The sequence below is a fragment of the Symphalangus syndactylus genome, chromosome 5 (assembly GCF_028878055.3).
Source record: "Symphalangus syndactylus isolate Jambi chromosome 5, NHGRI_mSymSyn1-v2.1_pri, whole genome shotgun sequence".
NCBI lineage: Eukaryota > Metazoa > Chordata > Mammalia > Primates > Hylobatidae > Symphalangus > Symphalangus syndactylus.
This window is the reverse complement of record NC_072427.2, coordinates 50581761-50598591: the sequence shown is the minus strand read 5'-3', so window position 1 is coordinate 50598591 and position 16831 is coordinate 50581761. Positions and strand designations below refer to the sequence as shown.

Here is a 16831-nt window from a genome sequence, read left to right as displayed (position 1 = left end):
ATGGACATACAAGTTCAACGTGGATACCCTCTCTGGGCTCCTCTGCAGAAAGCAAATCAGTATTGCCACCCTCCTCACGACTTCCTGCCCTTGATGATACCCATACACCACAAGAACTCCCATGTCCCCGACTTAGGATAAAAGTGAGCCAAAGAAGTGTCTGGGAACAACATTGTGCTGTGTCCCCATGCAGAAGTAACTGTATTCCTCTGGGGAGGGCAGGAGCCAAAGGGTATGAATTGATGACACACATAGCCACACATAGGGAAGTGCTTCGATCAAGCTGTCTCTCAGCCACAGAAGTCCAAAATGCCCAGCTACTCCACTTCACCCAAAGACGATCCCATCCCAAGCACTGATGCAGCCTGTGTCAACAAATGGATGTTGTCCCTCTCTCTAGCCCCTGATGAGCAGTGTGCTGGACCTCAGTTCGACGAGGATGACGGTAGAGAGTTTTCACTCATTTTGTTCAGCTTTCCAAGGAATGTATATATGGAAGTCATCATCAATCCATGCACATTATTCATGCCCGAAAATGAGGAAAATCAGGACTTTGGAAAGTGGACACTTACATTCAGAAGGGATACAACAGCCTCCAAAGGAGCCCACACTACATGTGTCCAGGGGCCTCATGGCATCTCCAAGGATCGCACAAGAAGATGATTTTCCCTCGAAGATACCTCCTTTCCTTTCATGCCAACACCACCTGGGAGGTGCAGAGGAAACACGAGTGTGCTTCAAAAAAGCAGACACATTCACAAGTCATGAGGGCCGTGTCATCTGGCCCCCTATGGTATATCTGCTATCTGCCTGTCTCTGGCTTCCCTGTTTATGGATCTAACCAGAACTGCAATGTCCTTGAATAATGATGAAAATGAGTGGAAAAAAAACAGCAAAGGTGTGGCCTTGTGGTCTCTTCCCAAGCACAAACACCTATCGTTCCTCAAGGGAATGATGGAACCCAGAGCTAAGACTCAAGGACAAACATGGCCACCAGAGGCGGGCTACAGGCTGTCTTCCCATGCCACCTTCACATTCACATAGTCCTGCAGACAGTGTGTGTGTGTTACCTTGCAGAGAGAAATCCATCAAACAAACAATTTCCTATTTACGAGAGATCCCACAACCCTGTGACTACCCCTTGCAGAAAGGGAGCCCCTCCTACAACTGAACAAACCCCTTGGTGCAACCTGCAGCAACAAATGAAAATTGGCCCTTACTCCAACCCCTGTTAAGAGCAATGTGCTGGACCTCAGTTCGACGAGGATGACGGTATAGAGTTTTCACTCATTTTGTTCAGCTTTCCAAGGAATGCATGTATGAAAGTCATCATCGATCCATGCACAGTCTTCATGCCCACAAAGGAGTAACATTAGGGGGTTTTGGGGAATAGATACTTACCAGCACCTGAAGAAGCCCACACCACACATGTCCTAGGACTCCCTGACACATCCAGTGATCTGCTAAGAACAAGATCATCCATTGTCTCCACTGGGCTTCCTTCCATGCCAACACCACCTAGGAAGTACAGAGGCAACACGGGTGTGCTTGAGAAAGGCAGGCAAATAGATAGGTCACAAGGGCCATGCCATTCAACCCCCTGTGGAATACACTATCGCTACTTCCCATGGGATACCCATTTCAGGATGTGTGCATGGGAGTACCCACGCATGAAGGTTTGAGGCACACATACATTTTGAGGGCACCATCAAGTTTCAGAGCACTAAATGTGAAGAACTCTGGACATCCCTCATTTGGTGCCCCGACTCAAAAGTCCTTCCCTTGGCCATCAGAAAGGACACAGACCACAGAGATATTTGAATGGGGAGAGTTTTGGGGAAAAAAAAAAAAACTCTTCCTGTGCATAGGGCAATTTTCCTTCAGCCTTGAACATTTTTACTGCAAGGATCTGTCAACACACTTCGCATTGAAGAAACATGTTCAGTCACAAATCAACCTCCACCTGGGGGTCTTTCTCACAGGTGCAGCTCAGGGACCCAGAAAAGCACCAGAAACACTGAATCCCACAGGGCTTCTAAGGTGCTGCAGCTGAGAACACCATACATCTTAAGGCACTTGCATGCAAACATGACCATGGAGTCCAAAACCTATCAATCACTGGTCTGTGGACACTAGCCCTGTCCTACAACATGATGATTATTTCACAAACAAGTCTGTTGTGAAGAATTAGAAGGATTTTAAAAATAGTCTAACATCATGAGACACCGAGGAATTTAAACACACTGACCCTGCTGGATTGCTTTTCTGAGTACAAGTCACCATGATACGGGAACTCACACACATATCACCAGGCACTTCAACCACATCGAAGTGCCTGAGCAGTTCAGAGGCAAACGACATCAGCCTTTCCTTAAAAAACCATCCCCAAATCAACACAGGGAAACGGAGCAAACAACCTTTACTAGCAGTATGCACTACATGTTGACCTGGGCTGATACCATCTCAAATTCTTTTTTTTTTTTGAGACGAAGTTTCGCTTTTTTGCCCAGGCTGGAGTGAAGGGGCCTGCTCTTGGCTTACTGCAACCTCCGTCCCCTGGGTTCAAGCAATTCTCCTGCCTCTGCCTCCACCTCCCAACTAGCTGGGATTATAGGCGCCCGCCACCATGCCCAGCTAATTTTTTTATGTATTTTTAGTAGAGACGGGGTTTCGCCATGTTAGCCAGGCTGGTCTTGAACTCCTGATCTCAGGTGATCCACCCGCCTCGGCCTCCCAAAGTGCTAGGATTACAGGCGTGAGCCACCGTGCCCAGCCCCATCTCAAATTCTTAATGGAGACAAGCATTCCACAGAGGGCCTGAACACAAACCTGCCAAACCAAGTCAGTCTGTGGAGTTGCGGGAACATGTTGATTCGCAATTACATTCCCATCCCAGCATCCCAAGGTCATCATAAAATAAACTGTATGCACCCTACAACACCCAAGAGGCTCACAGTCATCTCTCCACAACCCAGACAGAAGACTGTGTGGTAAATGCATGTGCAGCTCTCTCCCCTTCTAACCACCAGGACCCTTCTGGGACCATGTGGTTTGGGTTTCCTCCTATGGAGATACAAGTTCAGTGTGGATACCCTCCTCTGGGCTCCTTTGCAGAAAGCAAATCAGCATCACCATCCTCCTGAAGACTGCCTGCCCCTGATGCTATCCAAACACCATAGGAAGTCCTACGTCCCTTGCCAAGGATGAAAGTGAGTGAAAGAGGTGCCTGGGAATGACCTTGTGCTGTCTCCCCATGTGGAAGCAATAGGCTTCCTCTGGAGGTCAAGGGACCCAAGGGTACGAATCAAGGACACACCTGGCTGCCTTCAACCAGGCTGTCTCTTAGTTACAAATGTCCAAAATTCCCAGCTACTCTCCTTTGCCAGAAAAAGACCCTATCCCAAGCCTTGGTGCAGCCTGTGTCAACAAATGGATGTTGTTCCTCTCTCTCGAGCCCCTGATGGAGCAGTGTGCTGGACCTCAGTTTGACGAGGATGACGGTATAGAGTTTTCACTCATTTTGTTCAGCTTTCCAAGGAATGTATATATGGAAGTCATCATCGATCTACACACAATCTCCATCCCTGCAAATGAGGAAACTCAGGATGCTTTGGAATGGAATCACTTACATCCAGGAGGATTCCAACAGCCTCCAGAGGAGCCCACACCGTGTATGTCCAGGCCTTCCTGCCATCTCCAAGGATCACACATGATGATGATCATCCCTCATGACACGGGTTTGCCTTTTACACCAACACTACCTGCGAAGTGCAGAGGATAAAGAAGCATGCTTCAGAAAGGCAGACAGGTGCACAGGTCACGAAGGCCATGCTATCTTCCCCCTGTGGTTTATCTGGAATATGCCTGTCTCTGGCTTCCCTTGTTCGTGAACCCAGAAATTTATGGACACAAGTATGCTCGTCTTGGGGATGGCGGCCCTCAGAATGCATCATCCTGCTAAAGAGCACTGATGTTAAGCATCCTTCTCAATATCCTTGTTTCAACACCTGCAATGCCACTCACAAAATAATCAAGGCCCTGCACCCCTAAAGAGGAAGCCATTGACCTATATCTGGTTTGGGATAACCCAGAGTCTCGTTGTCTATCAGCTCCAGTTTGGAGAGGAAGCCTACCTGTTCATGCCAAATACACATCCTCACAACGCACAGTATACAACATGGGCACATAGGCACAGAGGCTATGCCGGGTAAACACAACTCCAACATCCTCAGCCAAGGATAAAATGAGCCAACAAATGGCAAAGGTGTAGCCTTTTGCTCTCCCCGCAACCAAAAGGATCTGTCTTCCTCTGGGGGACTTCGGTTCCCAGAGCTTGGACTCAAGGACAAACTTGGCCACCAAAGGCAGGCTACCAGTTAACTCTTCCCGTGCAATCTGCCGTTCACCTAGTCCTCTAGACAGCGCATGAGTTATCCCGCCCTAGGACACAGAAGTCCTTCAAACAAGGAATTCCTGTGCATGGGAGATCCTACTCCCCTGTGTCTACCATTCACCCAAAGAAACCCCATCCTAAGCCTGGATGGACCCCTTGGTGCAACCCATGTCAACGAACGAATGTTGGCCCTCTCTGTCTGGCCCCTGTTGGAGTAATGTGCTGGACCTCAGTTCGACGAGGATGACGGTATAGAGTTTTCACTCATTTTGTTCAGCTTTCCAAGGAATGTATATATGGAAGTCATCATTGATCCATGCACAATCTTTGTTTCTGCAAATGAGGAAAATCAGCGTGCACTGGGAAGGAATTGCTTACGTTCAGGAGAGATCCAACAGCCTCCAAGGAAGCCTACACCATGTGTGTCCAGGAGCTTCCTGGCATCTCTGAGGTTAACATGAGATGACGATTGTCCCTCACCAACATGGGCCTGGCCAATTCATCACTTACACCTGGGAGGTGAAGAGGAAACACGGGTGTGCTAGAGAAAATCTGACAGATGTGCAGTACACAAAGGCAATGTCCTCTGGTCTCCTGCAGTGTATCTGGTTGATACCCAACTCTGGCTTTACCTGATTTTGGACACAGAAACACATGGACAATGGCTCAGGTGCCCTTGTAGTAGTGCATCAGCACGCTAAAGAGCACTGACATTGAGCATCTCTCTCAACACCCTTACATTGACACCTATAATGTCACTCACAAAAGCTACAGGGCCATGCAATTTTAATGAGGAAGCCATTGACTTACACTGGGCTGGGGTTAAGCTAGAGACTCCCTGCCTATCAGGCCCAGCTTGCAGTGGGAACTTGTGTGTTCCTGCCATATGCATGTACTCACAATGCATGGAACACAACATGAAAGCTATGCCAGGTGATTGGAACTCCTCTGTTCTCAAATCAAGAATGAAAAAAAAAAGGCAGAAGTATGGCCTTGTTCTCTCTTCCCAAGCACAATTACTTGTCTTCACCCAGGGGTTGTGGGAACCCAGAGCCAGGAGTCAAGGACAATCTTGGCCACCCAGAGGCAGGCTACAGGTTAACTCTCCCTGAGCAACCTGCACATTCGCCTAGTCCCACGGACTGCATGTATGCTACCCCAGCCTTGTAGACAGAAGTCCTGTGCACATTGCCTCAACTCCCCTGTGACTCTCCTTCACCCAAACAGAATCCCTTCCTAAGCCTGGACAAACGCTTCATGCAACAGGCATCAAAAAAAAAATGAGAGTTGTCCCTCTATAGCCCCTGGTGGACCTCAGTTCAGCTAAAACGACAGTATGGAGTTCCCACTCATTTTGTTCAGCTTTCCAAGGAACGCACGTATGGATGTCATCATTGGTCCATGCACAGTATTCATTCCTGTAAAGGAAGAACATTAGGGTCTTTTGAGAAATGAACACTTACCATATGAAGGGATCCACCGGCACCCAAAGGAGCCCATGCCACATGTGTCCATGGGTTCCCTGCCATCTCCAGGGATTTCCCAAGATGAAGTTCATCCCTTGCAGCCTCTGTCTTTCTTTGCATGCCCATGCCACCTGGGAAGTGCACAGGAAAAACAAGTGTGCTTGAGAAAGGCAGGCAGGTACACAGTTTGCAAGGGCCATGCCATTCATCCTGCCATGTTGTATTCTGTATCTATCTCCCACAGGTGACCTCTCTTTGGGGACGTGTGCACAGATATACCCAGGCATGAAGGTATAAGGCAGGCATGCATTTCAAGGACACCATCAAACTAGAGAACACTAAGTGTGAAGAATTCTCTCAATACCACACTTTCACCACCCCTGACTCAAAAGCCATTCTCTTGGCCATCAGAGAAGACAACAGCCATGAGGATATTTCAGTGGGGAGAGCTGCAGGGAAAAACTGTTCCAGCACAAAGAACAACTTTCCTTCGGCCTTGAAGCATTTTTACCATGGGCTCCTTCCACACACTTTGCATTGAGAAACACATTCAATCACAAATCAACCTCCACCTCTGGCCTTCCTCACAGGTGCAGCTCAGTGAACCAGAAAAGCATCAGACATGCTGAATCCTACAGGGCTTCTATGGTGCTGTCCCTGAGAACACCATATCTCTTAAGCCACTTGCCTGTGAACATGGCCACAGAGTACAAAACCTCTCCATCACTGGCCTGTGGATGATAGCCCTCATACAACTTCATGACTATTTCACAAAGAAGACTGTTGTGAAGAATTAGGAGGAATTTGAAAATGACCTAACATCACAAGACAATGGAGAATTTAAGTGCAGAGACCTTGACAGGTCACTTTTCTGAGTACATGTTACCACAACATGGGAAGTGACACACTCTTAACCTCAACCACATTGAAGTGCCTCAGCAGTTCAAAAGCAAATGGCATCAGGCTCTCCTGAGCAAAACTTCCCCTCATCAACACAGAGGGAGCAACAAGCCCTTCCAGCAGTATGTACAACCATGGAGGGGTAGAAACCCTGGGCCAGTATCTGCTCAAATGCCTAACACAGACAAGCATCCCACAGGGGGTCCTGAACACAGACCTCTCAAACCAAGTCAGTCTGTGAAGTGGCAGGAACACAGGGACTTGCAATCTCATTCCCATCCCAGCACCGCAAGGTCATCATGAAATGGACCATGGGCACCCTACAACTCCCAAAAGAGGCTCATAGTCATTGCTCCATGACCCACATGGAATGCTGTTTGGTACACGCATGCACAGCCCTCTCCCCTTCCCACCACCAGTACACTGCAGGGACCACAGGACTTGGGTTTCCTCCTATGGACATACAAGTTCAATGTGGATACCCTCCCTGGGCTCCTCTGCAGAAAGCAAATCAGCTCACCACCCACTTCATGACTGCCTGCCCCTGATGCTACCCAAATACCATGGGAACTCCCACATCCTCGACTGAGGATGAAAGTAAGCCGAAGAAATGTCCAGGAATGACGTGCTCTCTCCCCACAGGAAAGCAATGGTATTCCTGTGCAAGCGGGGAGGCGACGAACCAAAGAGCTATGAATCAAGGACACACAGCCATGCACAGGAAGGCTACTGGCTACTGCTTCCTGTGCCACCTGCAGCTTCAAGTTCTGCAGGCTGGCAGTGTGCTTACCCCACCCTCTCAGAGGAAATCCCTTCAACCAAGCTGTCTCTCAGCTACAGAAGTCCAAAAAGCCCAGACACTCGCATTCGCCCAAAGAGGACCACATCCTAAGCCAGGGTGTAGACCATGTCAACAAACAGATGTTGGCCCCCTCTCCCTGCCCTCCAATGTAGCAGCGTGCTGGACATCAGTTCGACGAGGATGATGGTATAGGGTTTTCACTCATTTTTGTTCAGCTTTCCAAGGAATGTATATACAGAAGTCATCATCGATCCAGGCACAATCTTTGTTTCTGCAAATGAGGAAAATCAGGGCTTTGGGAAGGGCTTGCTTACATTCACGAAGGATCCAAAAGCCTCTGAAGGAGCCCATGCCACATGTGTCAAGGGGCTTCCTGGCATCTCTAAGGATCACATGAGAGGATGATCATCCCTCACAGACACAGTCCTTCCTTCCATGCCAACGCCACCTGGGAGGTACAGATGAAACATGGGCATGCTTGAGAAAGGCAGACATGTGCAGAGGTCATGAGGGCCATGCCATCTGGCCCCCTGCAGTACATCTGCAATCTGCCCATCTCTGGCTTCACCTGTTAATGGATGCAGAAATGCATAGACACGGGGATGCACGTCTGGATCGTGGGAGGCCATGGAGTACATAATCCCACTAGAGAGAACTGATGTTGAGCATCCCTTTAAACACCCGTGCACAGCTGTAATGTTGATCACAAAAGCCTCAGGGACCTGCACCCCTAACGAGGAAGACTTTGACCTACACCAGGTTTGAGATAAGCCAGAGACTCATTGCCTATCAGCCCCAGCTTAGGGCAGGAGGCCAACTGTATGTCTTCATAATACACAGGATACAATAGAGGCACCCTGGCCTGGATGTGAAGCATGCAGGTGACCAGAAATCTATGTATGTAGACAAGGATAAAAATGAGCCAAAAATTAGGCAAAAGTGTGGCCTTGTCCCCTCTTTCCAACGAAAAAGACCTGCCTTCCTCCTGATGATGAGAGAACCAAGAACTAAGACTCAAGGACAAACTGGGGGACACAAAGCCTAAGTCCTTTGTGCCACCTGCACATTCACCTAGTCCTGAAGACGGTGTGTGTGCTACCCTGGCCTCACTAAGAGATGTCCTTCACACAAGGAACCTCCTGTGCATGGGAGCTCCCAATCCCCTGGGGCTACCTCTTGCCAAAAGAGAACCCCATCCTAAGCCTGGACAGACCCCTTGGTGCAACCCACGTCAATGAATGAGAGGTGGACCTCTGTCTCTAGCTCCCATTGAAGCACTGTGCTGGACCTCAGTTTGAAGAGGATGACGGTATAAAGTTTCCACTCATTTTGTTCAACTTTCCAAGGAATCCATGTATGGAAGTCATCATTTATCCATGCACAGTCCTCATACCTGCAAACATGGAACATTAGGGGCCTTTGAAAAACCAATACTTACCATCCTGAGGTATCCACCAGCCTGGAGGAGACCACGCCACATGTGTTTAGAAGCACTTTGCAATCTCCAAAAATCTCCCAAGATCAAAATCATCCCTTGTGGTCACTGGCCTTCCTTCCAAACCAACGCCACCTAAGAAGTGCAGGAGCAAAACAGGTGTGCTTGAGAAAGGCAGTGAGGTGCATAGGTGGCAAGGGTCATGTCCTTTTTCCTGCTGTGGAGTAATCTGTATCTACTTCCCATGGGCTCCCCTTCTTTCTGCACACATGCATAGGTTTGCCCAAACATGAAGGTAGGAGGCAGGCATGAATTTTGAAGGCACCATCAACTAGAGAGCACTAAGCATGAAGAACACTCTCAACACCACTCTTGTAACACCTCCAACTCAAAAACCCTTCTCTTGGCCATCAGAGAAGACAAAGGCTATGGTGATACTTCAGTGAGGAGAGTTTGGAGGGGAAACCTCTTGCTATGCAAAGGTCAACTTTCCTTTGGCCTTGAGGCATTTTCACCCCTGGGGTCCTTCACACTCTTCCCATCCAGAAACATCACAAAGCAAACCTCCATGTGCACTACACAGGTACAGATCAGGGGCCCATAAGAGTACCAGGCATTCTGAATCCTACAAGACTTCTATGGTGCTGCAGCTAAGAAAACAAGATCTTAAGGCACTTGCCTGTGAACGTAACATCGGAGTCCAACACCTATCCATCACTGGCCTGTGGATGGTAGCCCTGTCCTACCACACAACGACTATTTCACAAACAAGACTGCTGTGAAGAATTAGGAGGAATTTGAAAATACCCTAATATCAGGAGACACTGAGGTATATAAGCAAGGAGACCTTCGCAGGTCACATTTCCAAGTAGAAGTCACCACGACGTGGGGAATGACACACTCTTATAAACCCCAACTGCATCAAGATGTTTGAGTGGTTCAGAGGCAAATGACATCAGGCTCTCCCAAGCAAACCATCCTCAGGACATCATGAAATGGTCCTTGGGCACCCTGCAATGTCTGAAAGAGCCTCAAAGTCATCACTCCACGACCCACATGGAATGACGCCAGGTAAAGGCATGCACAGACCTCTCCCCTTCCCACAGCCACTACCCTTCTTGAGCCATGGAATTTGGAATTCTTCTTACAGATGTACAAGTTCACCGTGGAGAGCTTCTCCAGGCTCCTTTCCAGAGAGCAAATCAGCATCACCACTGGCTTCAAGGTGGCCAGCCCTTGATGCTACCCAAGTACCATAAGAAGTCCCATGTCCCCAGCCACAGATGAAGGACAGCTGAAGCAGTGCTCAGGAATGGCACTGTGCTGTCTCCTCATGTGGAATAAACTGTCTTCTTCTGGGGGGTGACGAACCCAAGAGGTATGAATCAAGGACAGACCCAGCCATGCAGTGGTAGGCAACTGGATACTGCCTTCCTGCGGCACCTGCAGGTTTACCTTCTCCTGCACACTGGCAGGATGCTACCCCACCTTCTCACAGTAAGTCCTTCAACAAACGTATCTCTCAGCCAGGGGAGTATAAAATACTCAGCTACTCAGTTTCACTGAAAGACAACTACATCCTAAGCCTTGGTGCAGACCATGACAACAAACAGATGTTGACCCCCTAAATCTAGGCCCTGATGGAGAAGTGTGCTGGACCTCAGTTAGATGAGGATGACAGTACTGAGTTTTCACTCATTTTGTTCACCTTTCCAAAAAAAATAACACATATATGTAAGTCATCATCAATCTACACACAGTCCCCTGCAAGTGAGGAAAATCAGAATGCTTTCAGAAGAAATCACTTACATTCAGGAGAAATCCAAAAGCCTCCAAAGGAGCCCACACCATTTGTATCCAGGGGCCTCATGGCATCTCAAAGATCACACAAGACAAAGACCATCCTTCTTGGTCAAAGGCCTTCCTTCCATGCCAATGACACTAGGAAGGTGCAGAGGAAATGAGTGTGCTTCAGAAAGACAGACAGGCACATAGGTTAGGAAGACCATGTCATCTAGACTCCTATGGTACATATGAAATCTGCTTATCTATGGCTTCACATATTTGTGTTCACAGAAACACATATATAGAGTTGCACATGTGGATTCCAGGTACCCTGGGAGGGCATCATGCCACTAAAGAGCATGGGCATAGAGCATCCCAATCAACACCATGGCTTCAATACTTGCAATCTGTGCACAAAAGACTTGGTGCCCTGGAAGCTGAAAGCCAAAAACTTGTACCACTACTCAGTTCGGGATAAGATAAGAGATGACATGCCAGTCAGCCCAACATTGAAACAAAAGCAAAAACATTCATGAAATATGTACTTCCTCAACATAAAAAAAAACAAGGAAACTTTCTCTATGAATGTTGGCAGAAGGCTGTGATTGGTGACCAGAACCTGGCTAAAATTCAATCGTGTGACAAATATCCAAAACCTAGCATTAAGAGTGAAACCAACTTGACTCCAAGAAGAGTAACACTAAAAAATTTCATGGGCTACCCAAGTAGGATTCTCAAATACATTTATGATAAAGAATTTTACTATGGTCAAAATGACCACAAAAATTGAATGCCAATGCCTGGGTAGTGAAGTATCATGTAATATGACAAAGTTAGCCATGTACCACAGTAAGCCAAAGTGGAGGCAATGTGCTGGACCTCAGTTCCGATGAGAACAATGGTATGAGTTCTCACTCATTTTGTTCAGCTTTTCCAAGGAAATGTTTTTATGGGGGACTCATCATCGATCCAAGCACATTCAAAGAGGCAGGATGTTTGACACCGCAGGCTGGGCAGTGGACGAGCTGATGACCTTAAACATCTTCGGCACCCTGGGGAACCAAGAGCTGTGCCACTGAGCAAAAGGTACAGACCATCCAGCCTAGGAGAGGAAATCACCATGCCATTAGTGGCCTACCGAAAAACCGCTCATTGTGGGTCTTGGAAATCCCAAAGACACCCTCACTCAGCACGAGGGGCAGAGGAATGCTTACCGTCCTGAGCCACCCACCAGCATGGGGTGCACTGTGGATACCAGGCCACACCAAAACCAGGACTCTGTGTGGCCTTCTTTGCTCGGGAGAATCGACCATCTTCCTTCCAGCAGGCCTGCGCCTCCCATGGCAACTGCCCCTGAGAAGTGTAAAGAAACCAAATGCACGCTTGAGAAATGGGCCTAGGTCCACCAGTCACCACTTCAATCCCATTCTTACCTGTGGGGCAACTTGCATGCCTGCTTCTCCTTGGCCTCCATGATTGACCTCCATCTCCATGAATGTATCTTACTTGTGTCACTCTGTGGACACACAGGAAGCGTGTGTGCCTGAAACAACCTCACGTGCCCATTGCTGCGTGTATTTGCCTGTGGCTGTGCACACGTGTGTGTGTGTGTGTGTGTCTCCCAACACTACAATGGGCAGTTATAGTCTGCAGCCTCCAGACCTGATCCCTCCAACAAACCAAAGGCTCAAGACCTTCAATCAGTAGGATGTGAACTCTGACCTCAAGGCCACGTGGAAATAGGCCTGAGGTCCCTCGTGTAACAGCCACCACACCCCTGGCGCAAATACAGGCTACTCCTCACAGGGCCTCTGATGTCAGGACCAGACACTGTCTCTTGCTGACTCCCAGGTAACACGCATCTGGCGGAAAACCAACCAAAACCTGCACTGGAAGGCACCTTCCCAATGCTCAGAATGTCGCACTAAAACATGACGTCAAGGCCAGAGGTGGTCTTCCCAACCTAGCCAAACGATCTCAAGAAACAGGCTTCCTTCACTCCACTCAGTCCATGTACCCACATGTGCCCTCAGGACACCCGAAGAGAATGGCTGCTTCTCCAAGAGGAGGTCCACAACTGATGCCCCAAAAGCCAGGTGGACAAGACACACCACCTAACATTGTCCTTGCATTGGTCACCTCACAGGGCCTCCCTGCACTGACCTCAGAGGCAATGTCCCATCATGCAGCCAGCTTGACCGCATTCCCACCCACAACAATGCCTGCAAGTCAACACCAGCACCAGGTGTAGATACACGTGGCTACTAAGTGAGCTGCGAGCTGCAGAACCACCAATCCTTTCCAACTTTCCTAAGCCAACCACAAGCCCTTCAACATGGCATGGCTGTCCTGGCTGTGCTGTGACTTCAAACCGGCTAAGGAACTGAAACGCTTCATCACCCCAGGGCATAGCAGAATCCAACACTTGAATATCGCCATCATACAGTGGCACAGAGGCATCCCAAGTCAAAAGATGCTCTGTGGCAACGCCCCTGGGATTGCACATATGTTGCCTGGAATCTGGAATACACACAGACCTTCATGAATAGCCCCAAGTGTGACTAGAGGCCATGGGAGAGGCCTGGGGCAGAGCCAGAGCCAGGGTAGATTCCCTCTGGATGTCTTCGGGATGGAAGCTGCTTTCCAAGTGGGAAAGTGGATCCAGAGCACTAGTTGCTCACATGAGCTGCAACAGGTGGGGCCATCCGGCAATGGTGGGCCAAGAGACCATTTCCAGGAAGATGTGCACAACAGCTGAGCCCACTACTCTGCCATGAAGACCAGAAGTGACCAAGGGCTGTGGGTGCCAGCCTGACCCTCGTGTTCACTGTGACCTGCCCTCAATGACCCCTGCTGGCTGAGCTGTCATCCACCAGAGAAATCTACGTAAAGCCCATCACTGCCAAACGACAGCCCCAGACCACTGATGACACACATGTCCACATGAGCCCTCTACCACCTTTTGTCTGGAATACCTTCCCGCCCAGGCCTCTGCCATTGCACCAGGAGCATCTCACAGCTCAGGAGGCGAAGAAATCCCTGCCAGGGAGAACCTGTGACCAACCCTGGAAGGAGAGCCAAAGAGACTTTGGATATCTGCTGGGACACCCATTGCTCTTCCCCATCACTTTGGCACTCCCTTGTCCTCAGGTAACCAGAAATCAAGACAAAGATCTGCCTGAGGCACACACCTCATGCTCTCCTTGGCAAAAAAACCGGACCCAGTCCTGTGTGTGGTGACACCTGCTGCAAGATCTGGGTCTCCCTTCCTGGGAGCTCACCAAGCTGAGGCCAGCCACACACTCCTTGAGGCCTGCAAAATTTCTGCACTCTTCCATGGCTGCCATACCATAACAAAGCAGACAATTCACCCATGACTCTCTCACCCATCTACGTTGCACAGAGGGAATGTTCCTAACCTATGTGTGATGGGAGACTTTGGCCTGTGGATGCCCTGGGAGGCGGAACCTATGGGAACTAGTGGAAGTTGTCCCTCAATCCTACAGTGTCCGGCAGAGGCAAATGTGCTGGACCTCAGTTCCGATGAGAACGACGGTATGAGTTCTCACTCATTTTGTTCAGCTTTTCCAAGGAATGTTTTTTTGGAGGACTCATCATCGATCCAAGCACATTTGAAGAGGCAGGACATTTGACACCACAGGCTGGGCAGTGGGTGAGCCGACGACCTTAAAGGCCACAGCCATGCCCTTAATGGCCTGCTGAAGAACTGCTCCTTGTGGGTCTCAGAAATCCTAAAGACACCCTCAGTCATCATGCGGGGCAGAGGAATGCTTACCGTCCTGAGCCATCCACCAGCATGAGGTGCACCACGGATGCCAGGCCACACTGAATCCAGGACTCCGCGGGGCCTTCATTGCTCAGAAGTGTCAACCATCTTCCTTTCAGCAGGTGGCAGGCCTCCCACGGCAACTGCCCCTTAGAAGTGTAAAGAAATCACATGCATGCTTAAGAAACAGGCCAAGGTCCACTGGTCACCTTTTCAATGCCATTCTTGCTTACAGGGCAACTCACACACCTACTTTTCCTTGGCCTCCATGATTGACCTCCATTACCATGAATATAACTGACCTGTGTCACTCTGTGGACACCTAGGAAGCGTGTGTGACTGAAACGACAGCATGCGCCCATTGCTGAATCTATTTGCCTGTGGTTATACACGCCTGTGTGTGTATGTGTGTGTGTGAGTGTGTCTGTGTGTGTATGTGTGTCTCCCTCATGCACATGTGTTTCCCAACACCACAAGGGGTGGTCACAGTCTGCAGCCTCTAGACCTGAACTTCCCCGCAACCCAAAAGCTCAAGACCCAGGCCTTCAATCAGTAGGATGTGAACTTTGACCTTGAGGCCATGCGGACATAGGCCCGAGGTCCCTTGCCTAACAGCCACCAAGCCTGGCATGAGCACACACTCCTCCTCACAGGGCATCTGATGTCGTGACCAGACACTCTCTCTGGCCGCCCTCTCAGGTGAGGCACATGTGGCGGAAAACCAACCACAACCAGCACTGGAGGGCACCATCGCAAAGTCCAGCACATCAGTTTGAAACTCGGTGTCAAGGCCAGAGGCAGTCTTCCCAACCTAGCCAAACGATCTCAAGACACGGGCTTCCTCCCCTCCACTCAGTCCACATGCCCACACCGTGCCCTCAGGATATCCTAGCTAATGGCTGCTATTCCAAGAGGACATCTCCGCTTGACCCCCTAAGGACAAGGTTGACAGGACACACTGCCTGTCATCATTCTTGCACTGGACACATCTACAGGGCTTCCCTGCACCAATCTCTAAGGCAACGTCCCATCACCCAGCCAACTTGACCTCACTACTACCCACCACAATGCCTACAAGTCAACACTGTCTCAACACCATTGGGTCTACATGCACGTTCCTGCTAAGTGAGCTGCAAGCCGTAGAACCACCAACCTTTTCAGCTTTCCTAAGCCAACTGTGTGCCCTTCAGTGTGACATGCCTGTCCTGGCCATGCTGAGACTTCAAACCAGTTAAGGGAGCTGAAATGCTTCACCACGCCTAGGGCATAGTGGAATCCAACACTGGAACACTGCCAACACACAGAGGCATCCCAAGTCGAGAGACTCTGTGGCAATGCCCCTGGGACTGCATACGCATTGCCCGGAATGCACACAGACCTCTGTGGATAGCCCCACACATGACTGGAACCAACTGGAGAATCCCAGGCCAGGGACAGGGCACATTCCCTCTGGATGCCTTCAGAATGGAAATTGCTTTCCAAGCGGGAAATAGGATCCAGAGCAGTATTTGCTCACATGAGCTGCAGCAGGTGGGGCCACCCAACAATGCATGCCAAGAGACCATTTCCAGAAAGGTGTGCACAACGCTGGAGCCCACTACTCTGCTGAGAAGACCAGAAGTGACCCAGGGCCACAGACACCATCCCGACACTCACTTGCCCAGAGACATGCCCTCAAAGACCTGCCCTGGCTGACCTGTCGTTCACCAGAGAAATCCACGGAAAGCCCATCACCACCAATTGACAGCCCAATGCATCTGATGACACACATGTCCACAAGAGCCCTCTGCCACATTTTTTCTGGGGTATCGTCCTGTCCAGGCCTTGGTCACTGCACTATGGTCATCTCATGGCTAGGGATGCAAAGAAATCCATGCCGGGGGCACCTGTGACTGATTCTGGAAGGAGGGCCAAAGAGGCTTTAGCCATCTGTGGTGACACCCATTGCTCTAAGCTCTTCTCCATCACCTTGGAACTCCCCTGTCATCAGCTAGTGGAAAACGAAGACCAAGGTCTACCTGAGGCCTGGGCCTCATGCTCTCCTTGGCAGGGGAACTGTGACCTGGTCCTCTGCACAAAGACACCTGCTGCAAGGCCCAGGTCTCCCTTCCTGGGAGCTCACCAAGCCGAGACCAGCCATACACAACCCTAGGTCAAAACACTTCCACCTGCTTCTGTGGCTGCCACAACATCACAGAGCGACCGATCCCCCCACAACTGTCCCATCCATCTATGTCATACAGAGGAAATGTTCCTAACATGC

General features: G+C 49.6%; 9 non-coding genes and 2 pseudogenes across 9 annotated transcripts; all 11 read right to left on the bottom strand.

Moving 5' to 3' along the window:
• LOC129482503 (small ribosomal subunit protein eS26-like) overlaps positions 1-16831 on the bottom strand; it is a 99758-nt pseudogene that overhangs the window by 47668 nt on the left and 35259 nt on the right.
• Positions 421-512, bottom strand: LOC129483729 (small nucleolar RNA SNORD116). Its single transcript, XR_008658228.1, has one exon. It is a non-coding gene; the product is annotated as a small nucleolar RNA SNORD116 (small nucleolar RNA).
• LOC129483728 (small nucleolar RNA SNORD116) lies at positions 1248-1339 on the bottom strand. The gene has a single exon (XR_008658227.1). It is a non-coding gene; the product is annotated as a small nucleolar RNA SNORD116 (small nucleolar RNA).
• On the bottom strand, positions 3476-3567 carry LOC129483731 (small nucleolar RNA SNORD116). Its single transcript, XR_008658230.1, has one exon. It is a non-coding gene; the product is annotated as a small nucleolar RNA SNORD116 (small nucleolar RNA).
• On the bottom strand, positions 4618-4709 carry LOC129483727 (small nucleolar RNA SNORD116). The gene has a single exon (XR_008658226.1). It is a non-coding gene; the product is annotated as a small nucleolar RNA SNORD116 (small nucleolar RNA).
• On the bottom strand, positions 5703-5794 carry LOC129483744 (small nucleolar RNA SNORD116). The gene has a single exon (XR_008658243.1). It is a non-coding gene; the product is annotated as a small nucleolar RNA SNORD116 (small nucleolar RNA).
• Positions 7723-7815, bottom strand: LOC129483741 (small nucleolar RNA SNORD116). Its single transcript, XR_008658240.1, has one exon. It is a non-coding gene; the product is annotated as a small nucleolar RNA SNORD116 (small nucleolar RNA).
• Positions 8846-8937, bottom strand: LOC129483745 (small nucleolar RNA SNORD116). Its single transcript, XR_008658244.1, has one exon. It is a non-coding gene; the product is annotated as a small nucleolar RNA SNORD116 (small nucleolar RNA).
• LOC129483747 (uncharacterized) lies at positions 10652-10748 on the bottom strand (annotated as a pseudogene).
• LOC129483746 (small nucleolar RNA SNORD116) lies at positions 11657-11752 on the bottom strand. Its single transcript, XR_008658245.1, has one exon. It is a non-coding gene; the product is annotated as a small nucleolar RNA SNORD116 (small nucleolar RNA).
• Positions 14311-14405, bottom strand: LOC129483734 (small nucleolar RNA SNORD116). The gene has a single exon (XR_008658233.1). It is a non-coding gene; the product is annotated as a small nucleolar RNA SNORD116 (small nucleolar RNA).